This window comes from Lagopus muta, chromosome 3 (genome assembly GCF_023343835.1).
Source record: "Lagopus muta isolate bLagMut1 chromosome 3, bLagMut1 primary, whole genome shotgun sequence".
Taxonomy (NCBI): domain Eukaryota; kingdom Metazoa; phylum Chordata; class Aves; order Galliformes; family Phasianidae; genus Lagopus; species Lagopus muta.
The window spans coordinates 66,748,448-66,771,761 of record NC_064435.1 but is presented as its reverse complement, the minus strand read 5'-3'; the positions used below and the strand labels follow the sequence as shown (position 1 = coordinate 66,771,761).

At 36.5% G+C, this 23,314-nt stretch overlaps 2 long non-coding RNA genes across 2 annotated transcripts; one reads left to right on the top strand and one right to left on the bottom strand.

The window, feature by feature from the left end:
• Positions 1–467: 467 nt before the first annotated feature.
• Positions 468–3,444, bottom strand: LOC125690774 (uncharacterized). Its single transcript, XR_007375788.1, has 2 exons — positions 3,405–3,444; positions 468–2,790 (listed from the first exon to the last, which is right to left on the bottom strand). It is a non-coding gene; the product is annotated as an uncharacterized LOC125690774 (long non-coding RNA).
• A 2,808-nt stretch (positions 3,445–6,252) lies between these two features.
• On the top strand, positions 6,253–9,111 carry LOC125690972 (uncharacterized). Its single transcript, XR_007375862.1, has 4 exons — positions 6,253–6,305; positions 6,475–6,534; positions 7,711–7,786; positions 8,503–9,111. It is a non-coding gene; the product is annotated as an uncharacterized LOC125690972 (long non-coding RNA).
• The last annotated feature ends 14,203 nt before the right edge of the window (positions 9,112–23,314 follow it).

The window sequence follows — 23,314 nt, the reverse complement described above, 5'->3', positions numbered from 1 at the left end:
TATAAACACTTCAAAAGGTGCAATTTTAAAAAATCCATTATAATATATATTACTCTTGACTGAATTCTGCTATGATAAATGTACCTGGGTATCCTGACAAAACAGCATATAGGAACTATTACTTTATGCAACAGTAAATGTTGTTACCAGTACCAAGTTCTTTGTGTTGAAGTCCACATTGCTTCAGAAAATATTTTCCTAAGCCTTTAGCTAAGGACAAATTGGGTCTTTCTGTGATTGTTTTTGCTTAAGTGCACATACACATTTACTCTGTACAAAGAGTCCAGGAGAGTAGCAAAATGACTTTGTAGTCTGCAATTGTTGACTTTGCTGTATTAATAATTTCACAGGATGACCCATCTATCTTGTAATTCATGTTTCTTATGTTCAGATGCTAACTGGAGCTAATGCAAAATGAATATTATTTCATTGTCTTGCTGCACCATCCTTATCTCCTTTTCCTCATCCCTGTGTGATTCAGAAGCTTAAAGAGTTTTTTTTTTTTAAATCTTGAAAGGGTATCCTAAACAACATATATGCCTGCCAGGTCTCCATTCACATTCTTTTTTAACTAACTAAAAGTGCTGCATTTTGTTTCCAACAAATTTCTGAACCAAATTTATAGTCTTTAAACATCATCTTAAACCTAATGAATTTACTCTGCTGAGTAAAATTATTTGGATCACAGTCTGTGGCTTTTACCATTGGAAGAAAAAAAAAAAACCACAGCAATGAAAAATTAGGTGCAAGACTAACAAGATCAGTTCATTGGCCAACACTGTGTATCTCCTCTCCTGACATAAATCACAAGCATCTCCCAGGTACTTCATAGAAATGCAATATTTGGGACTAAAAGCAGTTGTTGCAACACAATAGAAGGCCAGGCTCAATAAATAAATGACTTAGCTTGAGGGGCCTGCTCATGAGAGGGATTTACTTCCTTTCATGCACTTATTGGCGAGATAAGTTTTGCCATAATGTTCAAATTCACTTTGAGGAGAATGTCAGTGAAATGGTATTACTACAAAATAAATGCTAAGTTTGCCTTTTCAGTTACAGGCTCCTTCTTTCCAGGCTGGAGTAATAGAGATGGTCTTGAACTGGGTGCTGGTATGAAAGATGAAGGGCTACTGGCTGGTGACTCCTGCCTTAATAACAGGAGCAGTATAACTATGTAACAGGGGAAGGTCCTAAATGTTTTCACTTGCTCCCTTGAAAGTAGTAGAACAACGGGGATTAAAACTTCCATTGCTATTGGAAGGGACAGTATCTCTTTATCAATCCAACCTTCCAACTTGTATAACAGTGAAGTTGTGTTGTTTTGACACATTCCTCACTGTGTTCTCTAAGCAAGTTATATAGATAGTGGGAAAATTTTCAAGGTATGTAAATACAATTGATCTTCCTACATAAATCTAACATTTTGGTGTATACATCTATTTCTACACATCCTACTCATCCATTTGGTATATAAAAGTGAGTCCTCGTTAACAAAGCACTTTGAAAATGAAGCTGATTTTTTTTTTTTTTTAAAGACAACAGTCAATATCAAATATAGGCTTCTAGGTAACGCCATGTTCTTTTTTCATTCAAGTCTTTTAGACTAATGCGCAAAGATCAGTTAATCAGTTTTGCACCCTTGTGAGATACTGTGTTAAATTATTTGGAGTTGTTGGCTCAAACACAGTTTAGGGAGATTCCACAATAAATTGTTTCATCTACTGTCTCAAGAACCTATTTATAATGTTGCTAGCCACCAGAAACAGTGAGAAATCATAACCACTGTTCCCTCTTTGCTTCTAATAAGACCAAATTACTCAATACCAGTATTTCAATTATGATTTATTTCCAGCTAGCACATTTATCATTTAGAATTTAGATTTTTTTAAACAATATTCAATACCTCCTTTTCCAGAGAAATTTCTGTGGTTTTCTTAGTGCTCAGGATAGTAGCACTGTCTCAGAACTGCAAAATTTAAAAGCAGGAAGAATATTGAATATTCTTATTAAAATTCGCCTAGTTTCAAAGTCTGCACATTCAAAATCATTCCTCCAGTCTTCTAGGAAAAAAAGTTAAAAATTAATGAAAGAGTTTAAAGGATTATTTTCCACTTATATATATATATCCTACCTTACTGTAGGCTTATAACCAGGCCATTTCGGACCTCCTTCTGTAATACCACAGTAGCTCAAAACTACAGATGAAGAAGCAGAAATCTTAGATGAACTGTTGTGCTTATAAAGCAGAAAATACTGAGATTAAGCACTATTGTTCTGCTTTAAAAATTAATGGCTGCAATATTACTGAAACACGCCTTAGAAAAGTTAACATTTGACAGGCATCTGCTTCCCTGAGGAGACATCACAGCGATATGAAAATAATGACTAAAAAAATAATGATTTTGATGAGATACTAAGGATTCCAAGGAAAAAAGTCACATAAAGCAGAATATAAGAAATATAGAATTTATATTACAGAGGTACACCAGCTAAAAATGCAATATTTGTATAAGAAAGTAGGAGCAGTAAACTGAACATTCAGGACAGTGTCTTGCAAAAAGTATCTGAAGTGACATTCTATAGCTCTGTTCTAAATATTTATTCCATCATCTTCAAGTCTTCAGAGAATTCTGCCAGAATGGATAAGGGTTCTGTCAGGCAGGTTGGACTCCGCTGCATCAAAAACAAGAAGCATTCTTCTGCAATTAAGGCTCCCCTTGGCAGCCATCCTTCCCTAAGCTCTGGAGACTGTGATGCAGGAATCAGTGAAACAGTGATGATAGGCATGAGCTACAAAATATTCACAATATCTCTCAGTCAGTCATGGATATCAGTTTGACTTATCACTTGTTCCACAGCCTTTGTTTTTCAGAAGACTAACTTTTGTTTTCTCCATGTTGAGATAAGTAAGGGAGTTTTCAGCTATGCTTCTTTGAACTCAAATAATCTGAATAATCTTTCTCTCCACTGTCTGGAGTGCTCAGAAGTAGAAAAGAGAAATGTACTGAGAATATCTAGGGCATACCCACCCTAAACACCTAAAGGCATCACAGTTTTGTGATGTTACTGAAGTTCTAAGGGGGACTTTACATGCTTTCTTGTGCAATTGCAACCTGATCTGAGCATCCTCTTTGAACTTGTATTTTACAGTATCTCCCTCTTGTTTTAGATGCAATCATTACAGAACAGATATGTTTCTGGGTTCTTAGCACTTATGGGCCTGACTTTCTCCTCATTCTGACCTACGTAATTTCACACATCAAGGATGTGGAATTCACTGTCTGAGGGACAGGAGTAGTGGGCTATATAATCAATGAATATACAGATGTTGTAATTATGAGATATACCAGAGAATTTGGCTAAGCAGGATATTACACCAAAAAGAGAATAAATAGAGTGCTTACCCTTGTCCTAGGCGCACTGTAAAACTCCAAAGTAGGGATCTCCAGAAGAGATTCTTCCCCACTGGTAGTCAGCTCTTAAGTAGGTCTAGGAGAGGTGGAGCCAGGTGAATTGCCTTCACCTGTGCTCCTGTGGCTGACTCATTGCTCACCTCAGGTGATCAATCAGAGGTGCAGGCTGTGATTCAGTAGTTCCCATACATGGGCTTAACACATTTGTCTTTGCACATGAGAAGGGAAGGAATGGATATTCTGTCACTAGTAGTGCACCTTCAAAGGCATGCTGGCTTAGAAACACATGAATGCTAGTTGTGTCATTTTGCCCACTCAATCAAATCCTAGATGTTAAATCTATCATCACGCAGTTGCTCAGCTTGCCAAAGGACATCTTGAACCAAAGTCCAGAGAATGGAGCATATAATTGCATCACTGATCACTAGCTGTCACAACAGTCCCCTCCTTCCTGAAACACTAATGAAAAGAAGCAAATGAGATAGTATGGTTCAAACTTTTATTCTGACAACATCCCATTGTTGTGCTTTAGCACTGAGCCACACAGAATTGAAGAGAAATCATCTTCCTCGTTACGTTTTCCCAAAGCTTATTAAAAGCACTTGTGTGCTGCTGATATTTTTCTCAGGGCACCATAGTACTTGTATATTTCAGTCGCTTCAGCAGACTTAGATTTTTGTGTGTGGAGTTTTGGATAGGAATCAAATCACTGCTTTTCTTCAGAAAGATACATGCACTACTTTATCAAAGCAAGATGTGAAGATTTGCTAAACACAACTGAAACACTTGTAGCGTGCAAATGCAGGCCAGAGCTATAAATAAGCTTTTCTTAGTGTGATTATTTGATCTGAATTTTGTCAGACCCTACAGACTTAATTCCATATCTGCTAGTAAATTATATTCAGATAATGGAAAAAAATATATATATAAGGAAAAAAAAAAGAAAGAAAGTAGCTTGAGATCTTCTGGAGTGTAAAATATAGATGCAAATTTCTTGTTTTCCCCTGTTTGCAGTTTATACTGTGTTGTTAATGCCCTGTTGCATTTTTTTAAAAACCTGAGCAGTGCTTACTGTGTGAGAAAATAATTGCAACCATCTAGATATGTGAGGCAAGAATTCAATTTCTGCCTATGAATTTAAATAGTGAGTAAAGATAGTTATCCTTCTGATATTTGATAAATGGAAAAAAGATTTAGTTATCTTGGGGTGAGATTGCTTTTCAGAGAGGATGACATTTATTACCTCAAGGACATATTTCAGAAAATCCCTATCCTTTATCCAGAGGTGATAGTTCTGTTCAACAGAGAAGAAGGCAACTGGGAAAAGATTCATTATATTTTTGTGTGCTTGAGCAGGGGCTGCAATTGGTTTGTTTCTGTAAAGGACATCAGTGGAATAACGGGTGTGTTCTGCAGACCATGAAGTTTACCCAGAGAATATTTTTCCAACTTCTTTTCAGCAATGCAGTAAATTTGCTATGCTATAATTCTCATCTCATAATTCCTTAACAGAGAAACAACCTATCTACTTGATAGTTAGTTGGGACTTAAATCACATTCCTTCATCATCTCCCTAAAATCCCAGCCATTCTAAGAGGAGCAGAACTAATAATTTGCATTGGAGTTTTGTCCTGTCCCTTATCTTCCCTCCTCACCATGCTTCAGCCCCATGTTCTCTCTGCATTTGACCCCTTTTAATATACCTACCCTTGCCATGCTTGCTCTATTCCTGCCATCCCTACTATTATTTCTTTTTCTTCCCACCTGTATAACAAGTTCCCTTCTCCAGCCAGCTGAGTATTCAACCACAGGTCATGTGCTTAATCCTGTACTGTGAGAATACTCACTGAGCTTGCATGCGATATTCTCTTCCCTTGACTCTGGGGAACTAATTCAGTTCTTTTCTTTCAGGCATCTGAGACCTCCATCTCATTCATATTGATTGAAATTGGCCATGACAATAAAAATATTAGGAGAAAACTGTCAGATAAATAGTACCATTACATAACTCTCCCTCTTTGTTAGAAAATCAGCCTAAAATGCAGAAAATACTGTGGGGTTGGAGTATCATGGTGTTTAAGGTCCATTCCAACCTGAGCCACTCTATTTTTCTATGATTCCATGAAAAAAAACATGCACTTTTCTTACAGGAAAGAATTTGTCAATTTGAATGTAGCATGAAATCAAAATTGTGTATTTTCAAGACACGTGTAAATATAGCAGAGTAAAACTATCATACTATCCTTCTAAATGGCTACTACCCTTATATGTGGCGTCCTGTAGGTTAGTAATAAGTCCTCTTGGATTTAGTTCTGTTGACTTCTTCACACCTCAGGAAACAAGCCTCAGGTCTTTGTAGAGCAAAGCTTTCACTTTCCCATGGTGCCCATAGAAGCTGTGAGAGAAGTGCACTGGCTCAGCACATTTATCCCTAAATGATCCTGTGTTATTCTAACTTCAAAGCCAACACTACAAACTTTTGGGCTTAGCTGAATGATGTTCATCTGGGGAGAAATTTCTGTCCCTTTCCACTGAGCGCCTTTTCAATAGCCAAATTTCCTGCCTTCAGCATATTTGATCTGTTAGGAGGCATTAGTTTAGATTACACAACCTACAGAACTGTTCAACCCTGAGGCTTGCTGCTTTTTTGGCGCATGACAATGGCTTCTTGCTATGAAGAGTGAACACGGCTCAGAATCAACAGCAGTCTGTCTTCTGGCTTCAGTTTTTACTGAAGAAGCAGGGTGGATCTCCTCTATCTCAGCAGCCTCACAACAAGCTGTGAAGGTAAAATAAACCAGATGCCTACACGTGGGGAAGTTAGTTGTGGGAGAAGTAGCTCATCAAAGACACCTTTACAAACAGCCAGAGCTTCTAATGGAGAAGAAGTAGGTAGGACTATTTCTACATGAGCTGTTTGTCAGTTCTTATTGATAAATGCTTATAGGATAGAAGTAGGAGTAAGTACTGCTTTTTCCCCTTGTACAGCTATAATATTGTGTGACTTAATAGAATAAATAAATAATTAAAAAAAACTTTTTTTTTTTTAATCTGTTATTAGGAATGGAGGCCACTTAAGCCTGTTTCAGAACTAATGGTGAAGCTAATCACTATTCCACAGGTAATTAGAAATGGCAAAGATTATTCTGGAGTCCCAGATTGCTGCTTTTTTTTCTCAAGTATTTTTTTTTTTTTTGTCATTACAGTTTCAGTGATGCTACTATTCGCTACTTTTAGATTCTGTTTGTATTTTAACATTGTGAAGGTTGATTTTTGTGCTCTGAGCCTGTAATATCGTATCTACTTATTTATTTATTTTAGTTTGGATATTAGTTAATTTAATATATTACACAAAGTCACTTTCAGATTTTAATAAGCTATTTCCTGTTCCAGAGAAAACAATATGGCCTTATATTTATTTGGCACTTCTGAATGTGTTGACAGTCAACACACTGCTCTGTTACAATTTATTTAAATATTAGACTTTGAATTTTGGCCTATGTATCCACATGCAGAAGCTATTAAAAAGGCACTAAAAAAATTCCTACTTTGGGTCCTTGCTGCTGAAAATTGTTTCTTGTTGACAAAACTGATAAGCTTTTGCACAACGAAGCAAATTAACAAAATATTATTACCACATAGGAAGGGACACTAATCATAATGCAAGCCAAATAATTTTATAATGTTGCCTGTCTATTCTGGTATAAGTTATCATTTCTCCACCATACATTCCTTAGTTAGTATAAAATTTATTCAGCAGGTTCATTCTCCCTCTCTCTTTTTTTTTTTTTTTTTCCCAGTATATGCTCTGTATCTCCTTTTCTCAACTCTGAACAGATTTAACAAATGGTGTTTCTTCATTGCTTCATATGGCAATATTCACAAAATTAGGTGTTTGGTTTATAAATAAAAAATAAAATTTCTTGAAGACAATAAAATGAATCCTTTCTTATACTATCATGTATGTAGTCTACTAAGTAGAATAATGATAATTTTACTAATATCCATTAAATCATCCTTCTTACTTTCCCCATCTTTGGTATCATTCTCTTTAATATTACTATACAGTTGGAAAAAGTTCTGTGTAAAAACTGCTTGTAAAATTGGAATAGGTTGTACAGCTTTAATTGTGAATGGGAGGTTAAAACATGTTAATGGTAGAGATTATTTATGTCTTCTTTCTGATAAGCAGAGGAACCTTATTGTCCTCTGTAAAACTACTGTTACAGGCCATTTTTGACCTTTTTTTCTCTCCCTCTTTGTTTTCTTTTGTCTCCATATTTGACTGCCTCTACAGCTTCTCCAGGAGACCGAGACTAGTGTTTGCAGAGATCTATGGGTACCACGGGGGAAGTCCCCTAAAAGCTCTCTAGGTAACATAAACATGGTAGGAACTTTTCTCTTTGCTGAGAGACTATTTCAGGTGATCAATTTCAGGTTCAGCAGAGTCCAGGGGAGGAGGATGAGAAAAGATGGTTGGGATTTGGGGAAGAATCATCATTTCTGAGGCTTCCTTTCCAGATCAGGAGCAGTTGCTTCCTGATGATATCCTCTGTTCCAAAGATGAATATTTTTTACCATCTGTTGACTCTCTGGAGAGCCTGAAGTGACCAGCTCAGAGTTTATTTGAACGTTGAGATACCAAAATGAAAGCAACTAACTTTCCCTTCTCAGTACAGTACTGCATGTTCTACTCCTTCATGCTCACTTTAGACACATCTGCTTGCAAGATGATCACTTCATCATATTTTTTAGTAAGCACAGTCCTTAGACATTACAGTGACTATTATTCCTCTACAAGAGTATGTGGATAATAATACTAGCGAGAGGGGAAAGGGGCTGTGGCCATCCTTTCTCCATTAGGAAGGTGATGCCATAAAATCATGAAGTTGTGCTACTGCACAACTCATGCCTAGCTCATGGGATAATGCTTTTAAAAAATATTTTCTCCATATTTGGAGAATTAATCAATAGTATAGTAATGTTAAAAGTCTGGAATTTATGCATTGCAGGACATGGGAAGAAGTCAGCACCTTTCCCCATTTTTTTTTTTTTTTTTTTTTTAATTTTTATTTTCCTTCTCTTGAAGGACAAACAAGAATTCAAAACAGCCGCATCACAATTGCTTTATCCTTGAATTTATGGAGATACCTCTTCAGAAGCAGTGAGGACTGCAAGCTGCTCTAGTCAAGGAAATTTAGATTCTGTCTTTGGGTTTACTAACCATTTCAAACTGACTTAATCAAACACATAGCAGCAGGAGATAGGTAACATCACAACTACATTTTTTTTTTTTTTCTCAACTTCTATGAAACTCTGTTCAGTGAGATACCTGGGTATGGTATCAGACTGCTAGCCCTGGGGTATTTGCAGAAAACTCAGTTTTTACCCCATTGTGGTAGTCTTCCAAAGCCGTAGTGCAGACTTTTTGGTTGTACAGTTACCTATATAACCTTGGATACATTAATAGTAAAAGCAGCCTTGGAAGGAAAATAGCAGTATGTGCATCAGTGAGAAGATCATCTACTCCTTCAAAACACTGATATCTCTAAATCTCTATTTCTGAAATAGCTATACTGAAACAGATAGAAAAAAATACTTGGCTTCCGTTTGTACTCCAGGTCTTTTGTGCTTAGTGATTCTGATGGAAGACTTTCAGCAAGAACCAAGAATACTTTAATGTCCTTACAAAACTCAAGGTTAGAATTATATCTGGTGTTACTTTTCTAACCAACTGATTTTATTCAAATGTACCACACCTATGTGACAATAACTGTATGGAAGTTTTTCATTATGCTGTGATCCTCAACAGGAGTTATGAACTATTAAATTGCCTTGCTCAAGAAGCCTATATAAAGCTTTGGCCTCCTGTATGGTTTGTCATCCAATGATTTAATAAGTTTATACCAATTCCCCTGAAAAATATTTCTTCCCCTTATGTGAAATAAGGATGGGGAAGGAAGTATTCACATACTGTTACATATGAAATCCAGACATTGCACAATACTTGACGGTGTGGAGCACTCAAGTTGAAGATGCATCTGAAGAGACACTAAGTACCATTTATAACCTCAAAGAGGGTACTTGCAACTGTTTATTCTGTAAGTGCTACTTGCAGCTATTACAACTATTTTATCCATCATTTTCTAAATGATTGGATGTAAGAATATAATAATTTTGGAGCTTTTGGCCAAATGCTTCAATTTAAGAAATACTCATTACTTCCTCTGTTAATACATTTCTCATCATCTTCAGTAGTTCAATTTACTTAATATATTTTGTTATCTTTCTGCAGCATTCAGTGAAGTCTAATCAAAGACTGGAAACTAGAAATAGCTGAGCTTGGGTAGTAAATATATCAATTTCCTCTTTTCTTTAAAATAGATAATTACTTTCCATAAAGACACTATTAAATTTCCTTTTTAAAGATAAAAGGAAGATATAACTACTGAATTTATTTCCTCTAACATAAAATTTAGTAGAAATGATAGTTAAAAAACTTTAAGCTGGGAATATCACTCTGGATTCCTGCTTTTTAACATTACTGTGTTGTTTTTATGATGACTGTGAAGTGTCTGATCTCCTTTAAGGTAAAAGTTGGCAAGATCAAAGGTAAAAGTTTTGGATACAACTCATCATAACTCATTCTTCCAGATCCCCTTAGCTGACATAATTTCTGCTGCTGTTAGAGAACACTATTTGCTAGAGCAAACTCTCATCTACAAGACAGTGTTCTCAACCACTGTTAACAATGAACAAGAGCCTGCATGCTGTTTTTGTAAAAATCTGTGTGTCCATCTGAAATGAAGCTTGTTGTTCATGCCACTGCCCCCACTGCTAAAATGTGCCACCCACCACCTCACTGTGCTCACATCCACTGTTTGGTCTTCAGAAACATTCAGCAAGTGTCAGTGCGTGCTATTTTTTTTTGCATGGAGGCATTCAATGTCACACTTTTACTTCGTTCACACTTCCATGTCAGACACCAGACTGCCTCTCTGCTGTCATCTGTTACAGCAACAAAATGGGATATGATATTGATGGGAAGGTTCAACCTGTACTGCCATACCACCATCTGCCTCTCATGTTGTAGGCTACCATCATATAACAGATGCCATTACTTTCAGAGCAGTCCTCATAACCTGAAGGCAGTATTGAGATTTACTGAGTGCCAAAAATGCATGCATAACAATTTACTGCTTAAAAAATGTACCACAAAGTGAAAGGCTTTTATGTCGTACTTGATTTTGTGTAGCTTTGTTAAGCATTATGGTAGCTGATGAGACACTACAGTTGCATAGTGCTGTGCAGGAAGACATTGTCAAAGCTGAGGCACAGTAAGTACATTTAAGGAAATGAGGAACTAATATCCTATTAATGACATATGATTATGAACAACTGTGTTCCCCAAGGCCATGAAGATAGTAAAGAATGAAAATAAGCAATAATCCTCTAGTTTGTTAGAGCTGCTTAAAGAGAGATCTCAAGAAGAGTGTTTCGCTATTTCTTCAGCAAGAGCTGTGGATATAGTTTTACCATGAAGGACCACTCTGGTAAGAGCAAATGGAGTGACAATGGCAGGTCAAGCGTGGTAATCCTGCCAGCCTCTGCTCTATGTTGGTGAGGCCTCACCTAGAATACTGCAGCTCTGTGTGGAGTCCTCAGTATAGGAGAGTCATAGACCTGTTGGAGTGTATCCAGAAGAAGGCCACAAAAATGGTGTAAGGGATGGAATGCCTCCCCTATCAAGGACAGGCAGAGAGAGCTGGGGATGTTCAGTCTGAAGAAAGGAGGACTCTGGGGAGACCTGGGAGAGACCTTTCAGTATCTAAAGGGCTGTAAGAAAGAAGGGGACAGATTTTTTTTAGCAGGGCTTATGGTGATAGAACAAGGGGAAAATATTTCAAACTAAAAGAGGGGAATATAGGTTGGGTAAAGGAGGATGTTTTTTTACAGCAAGTGTAGTGGGGCACTGGAACACGTTACCCAGAGAGAGGGTGGAAGCCCCATCCCTGGAAATATTCATGGTCAGACTGAACCATGCTCTGAGTGACCTGATCTATCTGTAGATACCCCTGTTCATTGCAGAAGATTTGGACTAGATGACTCTTAAAAGTTCTTTCCACCTCTAAGGATTCTATGATTCTAATGGCATCATCGGATCCAAGTATTCTGCTTTAGCAACTGATGTTTCAATTGAAGTTATCATCCAGGATTTTCTAGGGATTTCTTTTAGGTTCAAACTATGTTCCAGGCTTGCAATGTCAGAAGTTGTAACTGAACACTTCAAATCATTTAAAAAGAATAGGGCAGTTAATAATATTAGTGGAAAACTTTGCGTTTGAAGATTTGAGGTAGGAGACAGAAAAGTTGAAAATAAGAATGCTTTTTCTCCAAAGATCAGTATAATAATCAGTATTTAAATGAGATGATGCATTATTACACTAAAGTGGCTTTTTAGAGTAATTAGGCTTCTTACTTATAATGATAATAATAATTTTAATAATAATAATGTCATAATACTGACATACTGTATTAAAGGTGATTAAACTGTTGCACTATGGTGTCCTAAATTCCACATAAGACTCTTGACTTAGGCAAGTGTTTCTGAATATCTCTTGGAAGTGAATCTGAAGGCCTAGGTGACATGATAACTATCACATACTAAACAAGAGAATAGGGGAGGAACTGAGGTGTTGTCTGGTTAAAATTCGGTTCTCTTTCTTTCCTCACAGCACACAACATTAAATATAACAGTACCCTGTATTTTAAATTACATTGCAGTTAATACAGCAGACATTGTTTTCCTAGCGTAATGTGTTAATAGTGTAATTTAATATGATCTATTTAATTAATGCAGTTTCTAGAATAACATTATTGTCTGAGACTGCTAAGGAGTGCAGTGTCACAAATCAAAATGAGACAGTCAGCAACACGTTGTGGATAATTTTACATTCAAAAACATTCTTTTGGACAAAGCCAGAAGCTGTTTGCTTTTTCAATGGAAAGGCCCAGAAATGTTTTCTGACCAAAGTCCTTGCCTGAGAGCAAATGTTTCCAGCTTGATACTGGAAACTGGGAGATGATACCATTGCACCCTGTGAAGGCAAAGTACACGCTGGCATCTTCAGATTTAGGTTTGTCATTTACATCTCCTCTTCAAAATATGAATACTGTTCTTAGGAAATGAATTTCTGATGTGGCTTCCATTTGTACAGACTTTAAGAAGCTGGTGAGAGTGATACCCACTCTGTATGAAACATTTGAGGTAGTATGTAACACTCATCATTCTGCAGATATATTTAATGAGTAGTGTGATTTGATGCATGTGTCAGAAGGATTTGTGTATAGTGGTCCATCTGCCTAAAGGCTCCAATAAAAGGTTTTCCTTTGTCAGAAGGGTTCAGCCACAGTTTTTATAATCCATGTTGGCTGAAATGACAATTACGCATTTGCTGCTGCTTCCTCCTTCCAAGAATTTCTTTAGTAGGTAGCTGTGGAAAGTCTGTAATAAAATGACACTCATTCATATCTACATCAGAAAGTCATGGCTTCTTCTTGCAGAAGATCTAATAGGTTGAACTTTGATGGGGCTTTTTTGCTCTCTCTTTTTTTTTTTTTTTTTGTCTACCAGTCTCTGGTGGCCAACAAACAAATCAGGCTGCCATTTCTCAAGGTATGAAAATACAGACCCAGACAACATTTAAAAGAAAATTACTCAAAATTCTAGATTCTTTATTAAAGGTACATTCCTAAATATATGTACTAATATATACATATCAGCATAGTTCTGAGACCTGTTCAGAAGAAGAATTGATGCGTAAAAGTTTAGGTGACCTGGGTAAAAATTACTTGGTTTTATGACTGCGTATTTACTACCTTCTTGTTTGTTTTTATTACGCTCCTGGATGCACTCCTTATTGATACACATGACTAATACTTGCAGACTCCTGCAAGGATCTTGGAATTATTCATATGTTGCAGTAGTTAGTTCCAAATGTTTACTAGAAAATGTCAAGTGTTCATCTTCTGTGTACGTAATTTTTGAATTTATTGATAATTTGCTCATTATTTTTGAAGGGAGGGAGCATAAATATAGTTCCTAATTTATGTTTTCTTTCTCACAACTACTTAAATATGAAGTAAAATGTATACTTCTCTGATGATGGTCCTCACATGCCTGTAAACTAAAGGTGATAATGCTTCATGGAGCTTTATAATACTGTTCTCTAGAGAATTCTTTATATACCAGTGAAGACGTGATTATTAAAGAATACATGTTATATATGTACAGTTTTAGATAGAATTATAATGCACTATTCATACTGCAGAGGAGCCGAAGTAAGCACATTCTGAGAGCAGAACTTGTGATATAATTGCAACACATTTGTGGATAGGGCTGACAGGAATAAAATACAAGGATGAAAAGACAAAGAACTATCTATGCATTACTCTCAGTTAGCAGCCTGCTGGGTCATCTCTTTATGTATTTCTCAGTTAGTGCACCTTCTGCAAGGAATTTAGATTCCAGATTTTGTTAACAAATCTCATAGCAAACCCCTGTGAATTCAATTTAATCATGTTAGGAGGAGGAAAATAGTTGTGTGAGTCACATCATGAACATTTCTATTATCCTAGAGTGTTTCTACTCTTTATGTTACACAGAGAACAAAGTTTTCAGAAATCTTCTCTCAGGCCCCAGTACCCAGCCAGCCCTGCTGGCCATGGCTGCTGGGCCCAAGGCTGAGGAGAGCTGAGAGGGAGTGAGCTGTGAGAAGCCTCTGGTGGCTCTCCCCTCACTGTTAAGTCCAGCACTCAGTCACAGCCTATGCTGCATATCTGGCCAGGGCTGCAGTCTAGTTCTCAGGGCTTGCCAGACTGCCTCATATCAACAGTGGCCACTGCTCTCTTGCCCAACCTAGCCTGCTCATCTGCTTCCTGCCATTTTCTCACTAAATGTTTGGTTGACCTGAGATGTAGTCAGCTGGATGCTAACTCCTGATAGGTATGCAGGACTTGATTAGATAACCAAATTCTACAGTGTTTGAAAAAACTAGGTGTTTGAAAAGCTGGTTAAAGAGAGGAAATCACATGGACCTGGAAAGCAAATTTTTAAAAAATATTCGAAATTCATTAAATTTGTAGATATGTATTTCTCATGTTTACTTCTTTTTTTCCAAAAACTATGCTGCAAGCTTCTTCATGAACTAATATTCTTAAATTTGCCGTGAAGAGATCTGTTAGAAAACTCAAACATTATGTTTTAGATTCAGTAGTATAGTAAGATTTAAATAAGATAAATCTTATTTAAAGATTTATGATTATCATAAATCATAAGATTTCAGGTTAGAAATGAAAATGTGTGGTGGAATCCAGCAGGTTTAACAACAATTCAAAGTAGAACCTATTAGAGGAGGTATTCTAAAGTGAAATAGTTCTATATGTGAAAACACCTTCTCAACAGCAGCAAGCAGCTCAAATTATCTGAGTGTGTTAGTGGATCTGCAGTGAACATTTTTGCTCACTAACGTAAATGATGGACTCACATACTGTTTTTATGCATTTCTATGCGTATGCAAATCTTGTTTAGAACAGCTGACATGAAGCAAAACTGAAATTACAGATTCTTCTCTGTTTTAATGCGTATAATTATTTTCTGGAAAATAGTGAAAAAATGAGCTATTTGCTCTCAGATATGTCAACTGAAAAAAAACTTAGTTTTTCATGCAGTGTTCTCAGCAAACATGCACATTTGGGCCTCAGACAAAAAGGCCTTGGGATGAATATGTACAGACATTTGAACTTGAGTACATACCAGCAGAATAATCTTAAAATTCTGAATTTAAGAGTTTTGCTCTGAGGTCAATGTGAAAAAGATGAGACGTAATCACTTCTTTACCACACTGATGATATCCTCACTACAATTACATTGTCCATCTCAGGAGAAATAGGCGTTTGGGGATGCTGCTCTGAAGTTTGAGCCACAAGTACCCTGGAACACCTTGGCCAAACTTGCAAACATATACTGAATAGCCACCATCCCCTCTCCACATCCAGAACCTTGAATCCTCCTGTTCAGACTGTTTATCTGCATTTATTATACACTTATATGTATAAACTGGTACACGTCTGCTGGTAGCCCTAAGTTTGTAATCTGAGGAGCAAAACTCATGAAACAACTTACCAAACAGCCAGCAACCTGGCCTGGGTCATTCTGTGCCTGCCTGCTGATTTGATCTCAGTTCATACTCAGGATCTCTGAGCCAAGGAGATCAGCAAGGAGCTAGCAATCCAGTGGGATACAGCTGGTGTCTGGTGTGTTCATGAGTCATAGTTTTTGAGGTGTAGCAGCCAGGTGATCCCAGAGCCCACATCTAGCTGCCTTTGTCTTTTTTTTGCTCATGCCAGTATGCTCCAGCTAGTCTTTCACTTCTCCACGAGTGCTCAAGAGAACACAGTGGGTTCAGGATTCTGCAGTGTGGACAAGGCAAATCATGTATGATGTGGAGCACTTAATTAATTTTACTATAGCATGCAGAGATTGGGGATTAGGAGTCATGCCTTTATATGCTCCAAGGGAAAGCAAATGTAGAGGCCTGCAGGTTTGGAAAACGGTTTGGCCAACAAAAGTCAGGGGGCATTTGGATTGCATTATTTCTTAAATGTTTTCCTTTCTCTCTTCCTTCCTTCTTTTCTCCCTTTCCCCCTTCCTTATTTTTTGTGAATAGAAGATCTTAAATTTTAAAAATAATAATTCTTATCAGTATTTCAACCATTTCCTGAGGAAAAAAAAGTCAATATTCAAGCACTTTGACACAGGAAATTAGGAAAAAATGGTTTAACCTAAAACTGATGGAGGAATTGCTGCTGATTTCTCTACAAATGAGCGTCATTTAAGGAGCTGAGACATAGTTGAGGTGCATAAAATCTGTAATTATACTAATTAGAATAAAACCACTAGCTCATTATTTATCATTTGGCTCTTTCTTGTCTTTCACATACTTTTCAATCAGCTTGGAAATGTAGGTAGGTACTGAGTCCAACAAGTACAGTTTAATTACTACAATACATCATTTTTTGACAGATACAGAAGTAAAAAGGTCAGCAGGCCATTTATTTAATAGAACTGTATACAACGGACACAATGAAAAATACTTGTAGGCAATTTCTTTAAGAGGTTAGTAAAGGATGTCAGGTGATGCTCAGGTACAAATTTGGATGTCATTAACAAAAGACACACATCATGAAGGCGCTGTATAAAATGATATTCCCTTCCGTTCCACCTGTTCTATATTTTCCTCTGAATTTACATAATACAATAAACAGTTTAGGGTTGGGTGGGTCTGCCAGAGAGCGAGGTTTATTTTTATATTGATAAAATATTGTTAGGATTCTCATCTTTCCGTAATCCAGACTATGACTATATTAAATCTTTCATAACTAGTGACACATCACTTGATCAAAATGAGTCTTTGCTAACTCTTATCTGCGTAATTTACTCTGTTGTGTTTTTTATTTTTAATAATTTTTAAAATTTTAATTTTAAACTTAATGTTGTACATCTGCGTTTTCCCACACTACAATAGTAAGAAAACAGTTCTTGATGAGGTGGCTGAAACTTAGCAGGGTGAAGAAATAAGCATTTGAGTCTTCCCCATCAGCTGTGGCTGGTTTGAAACATATCTTTCAGTGAGACTTGAGCTGTCAGTTAATGCAAGTAGTGGTTTCTTTCCATTATAGAAACCAGTCAGAGAACGTATCATGCAGGGAAATAGGCAACATAACACAGAAGCTTTCATTTCAGAAGTCTTAAGTCCAAAGAGTAATTCATTCTCAGGAACTGATTTTAATCACAGTGGAAGACAGCCATCCTGCTGCTCACACATAGCCTCCTCTAAGCAGCATTGTCTCTACACAGAGCCTTGCAAAACTGCGAATACAATGTGCCTGATGCCAAACAAATATGTGATTGCCTATCAAACAAATTAATTTCTCAAATGCCATATATAGCAACATGTTTACTGCTGATTCATGCAATTTGAATGGCTTGTACTTTTTCCATGAGAAAGCAAAGATGGAATAGAATTTTGTATATTTTAAAAGTATTTTTATCCAGAACTGAGTAGTAAAAAAATGAGAAACATGGCATAATACATTATATGTGCTAGGAAGGGTAAGTTGGTTTTACACCACAGAAGTTGAAATATATAGCAGAATGAAAGCATGATTATAATCAGAGATCACTAGTTGGGAACAACTTAATCTGTGTAGTTCAAAACAAATACCATAGCCAGAGATCAATGAATGTGTCCAAGTTTTGATTCAACTTTTTAGTTTTACTTTCTTCTTCCTCCCTGATCAACTTATTACTAAAATGATGAACAGAAACATAGAAATTTTAAATACATCTGGTACATTTTTTTCTTCAAATCTGTTTAGATATACCACAAACAAGAAGCATTTGTTACATTATAAATTAGTTTTGTTTTAATTTTCAGAATCTGTATCTAGTTCTAATGTTGACTTACTCTAGGATAAAAATTGAAATTAAATTAAAACCATAAGCTATTGGTTATATATTATTAAGTTAAGTTAGCTAAGTACACTGACATTGAGCTTGAGATGAATTACTATGTTATCAGCTGATAAAATAGTTATTATAATAACTATGGCAAAACTAAAATAATAAAGTAAATTTTAATTTAAAAACAATAATATTTACCTTGGGATTGTTAGTGAAAATCAGAGTAAATATCAGAATATATTTTCATTTTGGATTTGTTAGCTTCTGTATTATCCATTTAAGTTACAGAGATTATTTTAAATCAGAGTTTTTCTGTTGTAAAGATGGTTAACATCATAGCAGCCATTGGGCTGTCTATGTTCTGTGGCACGTGGCTTATCTAGAAATGCCAGCAAACTTCCCATTGCTGGCGACACAAACAAATGCGTAAGACAAAATCTTGTGTATTTCTCATCTATCCCTATTTTCAAAGGTATTATTTCCTACAAATGAACTGATGGGGACAGCTACCTGTCAACTGGATGCCATTTGAGAGACATCTTGGAGGTACTGTATATATTCCTTCAGCATGATCTCTACTTTTATCTCTACTTTCCTACTGTGTGATTTGTACACCAAATTCAGAAAATTTTAAGCTGTTTTCACAATTCTTTGATGTAGAGGTCTGCAAAAGGTCTATGAAATGCTGAAGTGGCAAAGTAGTCTTTTATTTTGGAGATTGTATCCATTTATCCATATATTAAAGAGATTTTAAAGAGATTGCTGTAAATAACCACACGTTGATTTCTTCTGGAGTTATTTTCTCCAGCTTGTCATTTGAACTATGTAATCTGTCAAAATTTGACTCTGTTCTGTTGGAATGGTATTATTTTTTTCAACCTCAGAGTAGGAATTCTTACAGTTAAGACTTTCATCAACTTCTTTTTTTCACCAACTTTTTTTTTTTTTTTTTCCAGAGGGACCACTCTTACCTTTCATTCTTCTACAAATTAATACAATTGTAAGAATGCCTGTTATTTCCTCACATCTGTCTCATTATTTTGTGTTTTTTCTGTATTTTATGTTTTCTCATTTTACCTTGCATTTTTTCAGAGATAAATTATTTTACTTAGAAGGGCAGTTTTAAATGACTGTGAAGATCTGTTCCCTATAGCAGTTTTTCAGAGCACTGAGGAGATGGTAAAAGAAACCTGAGTCTGAAAACTACTCCATATACTTATTCCTGTAGCTAAACATAACAACAACTACTGTGTAAATAATGAAAGACTTTGAAATGCCCCCCTGAAGTTCTATAGACTGTTATAAATAACTACTGTGAAAAAAGATTATTTTGTTAGATAAACAAGTTACTTACCAAGTACTAGTCTGGAAGAAAATTTCTATTATTACTTATTCTGCTTCATTTTTCTCAGTGTACATTTGGGTGTTGCCCAGACTGTTGAGAGTTTCTTGTAATTGGTGTAAGCAAACCCACTTCAATTTGTGCTGCTCCTTCAAAATATTTAGCAGTTTCTGTTACTGTATTACAGAATCACAGAATCACAGAATCACAGAATCACAGAATTGTAGGGGTTGGAAGGGACCTCCAGAGATCATCGAGTCCAACCCCCCTGCCAAAGCAGGTTCCCTACAGCAGGTAGCACAGGTAGGCATCCAGGCAGGTCTTGAACATCTCCAGAGAAGGAGACTCCACCACCTCCCTGGGCAGCCTGTTCCAGTGCTCCGTCACCCTCACTGTAAAGAAGTTCTTGCGCATGTTTGTGCGGAACTTCCTATGCTCCAGTTTCCAGCCATTTCCCCTTGTCCTGTCTCCACTCACCACTGAAAAGAGTCTGGCCTCGCCATTCTGCCCCCCACACCTTAGATATTTATAGACCTGGATCAGGTCCCCTCTCAGTCTCCTTTTCTCAAGGCTGAACAGACCCAGTTCACTCAGCCTTTCCTCACAGGGGAGATGCTCCAGGCCCTTCACCATCTTCGTGGCCCTCCGCTGGACTCTTTCCAAGAGATCCCTGTCTTTTTTGTACTGGGGAGCCCAGAACTGGACGCAGTACTCCAGATGAGGTCTTACCAGGGCAGAGTAGAGGGGGAGGATTCCTGTGAAAGTATTCCTGTGAAAGTTCTATAGCAATAGAGATCCATGCAGATATAAACTTCTTGGGCAGGTTTTGAATGTTTGTTAATATCCCATTGCTAGCTGAGTGGAGTTGGGCTGAGAAACAGAGCCTTACAATACATGCTTCTGTCTCTCACTCTTAAATGACAATATTAAGGGATATGGGCACTAAACTTGACTTTCAGAGATTTCCATTAAGAAGGCCAGTACTAGAAGAAATATGACAGAATCTTGACCTGATGATCCTTGGGTTGCTGACAGACCCTATCACCATTTCTTGCCCGGATTATGCCCAGTTGAAGAAAACATGGTCATTCTCATCTCCTCAAACACCACTGTAGAGTAGCTCTGCTCACACTGCTCTTTGACACACTTAAGCAAAGACTAACTAGAGCAAACAAAGATTCAGCACTGAAGGTGAAAACTGCAGCCTTTATTTTCTAGGTAGCTGAGGTAGAAATTAAAGTCAAGGTTATCAGGGCTGTGAGGGGCCTGATGTCTGTGGAACAATGCATGTGATCTTCCTTGAATCAGTTTTGAGGCTTATTCTCAATGGGGCTTTGAAACGTCACTAAAATTTGGAATAAGTTGCATTTTCACCATATTAAGAATTCAGCCTGTGAATGTCTCTAGAGAATAAGCAACTACTACCCCAATTTTAATAAAAGAATACATTTTCTTCTAAAATATTTCTGTAGGAGAAAGTGCCAAACTGCCATGACACTCTTTCTAGTTTCTCTAGATTACAAAGTTTGTTAAGTGAGACAATGATATCTAAGATCAATTTCTTTTGCTGCAGTCTTGTTATTTTATTTGTAGACTATCATGGAGGATATTTCCATCTCATCTGTTGAAGTTACTGTACTTTGCTTTCCTTTCGTTTAATGACAGGATTTCAAGCAGAGATCTGGAGCAGTGAATTCTCAGTTCTTGATCATACAGAATAGATAGTCAAATCTACTCCCAGTTAGACAAGTACTTATCATCTGTACAGTTGAAATACCAGAAAGGATAATGAAATGTGCCTGGCTAAGTCAGGAGAAAGTGCTGTTTGCTTACCAGGGAAGTAAAAATTGTTCGATCTCAGTGAGCTGAAGAGAGACTCTATTTCCCTTCACCTCCTTTGTTGCTGCAAAAAGTGGGGCATGCACAGCTGTGTTTCAAGAAAGAGCAGCAGTCTCTCCTGTGCTGCTTTTGGAATTCAAGAAGTATTTTAGTCATAACTTGAAAATGCTTATTATGGCTTGTATGCACTGGAACAGTTCAGGTAAAATCCAGAAAAATCCTATCTGAATTTAGAGCTCAATCAAACTTGGATATAAAACCACACTGTAGGCTATTCAACCTCAAGGTTGCATAGGAGCAAGTAAAGAAGAGGAATTTTAATTGTCCAATAACAATAAGGTTAGTAAGTTAAAATACTAAAATTCTGTCTAAATTGTCTCAGTAGTTGTTTTTCAATAAAAGGGTTTTATTTTTACTTTAAAGAAAGAAACAAATATCTGTTTGAATTGTGTAGATTTAGGAACAAAGAAAGTTAGTCAAGACTTGACTGGCAGCAAAATTGCCCAATTGTAATTTTATGGATCACTAATAAATGCCTGCTTCAGCCTTATGTAGAACTTAAGAAAATGAAACACGGCTTTCTGGGGCTCAGTAAGTTATCTTTTTCACTTTCAGACATGAATAGTTTGATTTGAAGAAAAGTAATTTATTGGTGGCTAAGGCGAAGGATTGGATAATTTACAGTGCAATTAGATGATTTACCAACCCTAAAATTGCTTCCTGAAATATAAAACTACGTGCAGTCATCTTCTTGTAAGGTTATTTTAGAAAGGGCTTCTCTTTGCTTCTCATTGCTTAGGCTACATGCCTATGCTCTTTTACCTGCATAGCACATAACTGCTGCCCGGTGTTTAGACGGAAGGCAACAAATGTGGGCCTTTTATTTTATTTTTTTTGTTGACTGTTGGAAAACTACTTGTAAATATGTTAGGCCCGTCCATTTGTTTCGTTTCACAAATCTCCTCTATGCATTTCATACCACCTGAATACTATTTCTTTTCTCTTTTTTAAAGCTTGGGCCACTTAACTTATCCATGTTAAATAATGCTGTTTTTAACCATTGCTCAATTTTGATGCTTGAGCTCTTCCCCAGCTTTCTGCTACTACCCTCTTTAGTTTAGAAAATACCCAACATTTTCAGCTTTTTACTGTCATTAAATTATCTTAACTTACTAGTTTTTGCAGCTTGGCTACATTTGCTTCTTTTGATTATATTCCTCCAGATTTAATGTTCTTGGACTCATTAATTAAATGTATGTGTAAGAGGATGTTTTTTTGTTTTAAGCCTAAGAATTAGAGAAGATCCTAAGGCCATTTCTGAACCATTTCTCCTGTATGTAATGAAAAATATCCTCAAAACACTGGTACAGAAAACCCTGATATTTTCCCTAGGCAAACAGTTCAGCTACTTGAATTTTAACTGATAACAAAAAATTTGGTACCAAGTTGCTGAATGCATTTAAAATTTTTATTGCTGTATTGTGTTATATACAACAAGTAATATTATCTTTCCAGTCTAGATAAGAATGCAGCTGTTTCTGGAGGTTTTTTTGTTTTGGTTTGGTTTTTTTGTTTGTTTGTTTTTGGTGTAGACAGAATTAATTTAGCAAGATTTCTCTCTCATTTTTTCTCTTCTTCTCTACCTGACTGTTTGCTCCCCCCTCCCGCACCATTACTGTCTCAAGAGATACCTTAAATTATATTCAGCATAGGTAAGATGAATACATGGGGAAAACAAAGAGCAATGTAGTTTGTCATAATGAAAATGAGCAGAAAATTTCCTTGGAAATTGTGGTTTGAGGGTTGAGTAAAGGATAAATTGAAATTGTTACAGTTTCAGGAAACAACTGATATCAAAACATTTGTTCTGCAATACCCATCATCATAAACAGAAGCCAATGTATTTCTATTTTTTGGAAGCTAACTCCACTGCAACTTGAAAGCAAATTAAAACTACATATTTTTCCAATTCTAGATCAAATCTAAAATCTCAGATCTATGACTTCATCCATAATATTTACTTATACCTGCAATGATAGGAGGAGATATGAACAAGATCACTTTTTTTTCTTTATCTTCAATTTTCATGCAGGGCCTTATTTTTATACTTGTCTTTCTTTTCTTCCAGCAGCCACTTGAATTTTTATGTATGTCTTCTTTCTATTGTGTAATTTCCTTTTGCTTACACAAAAAGAC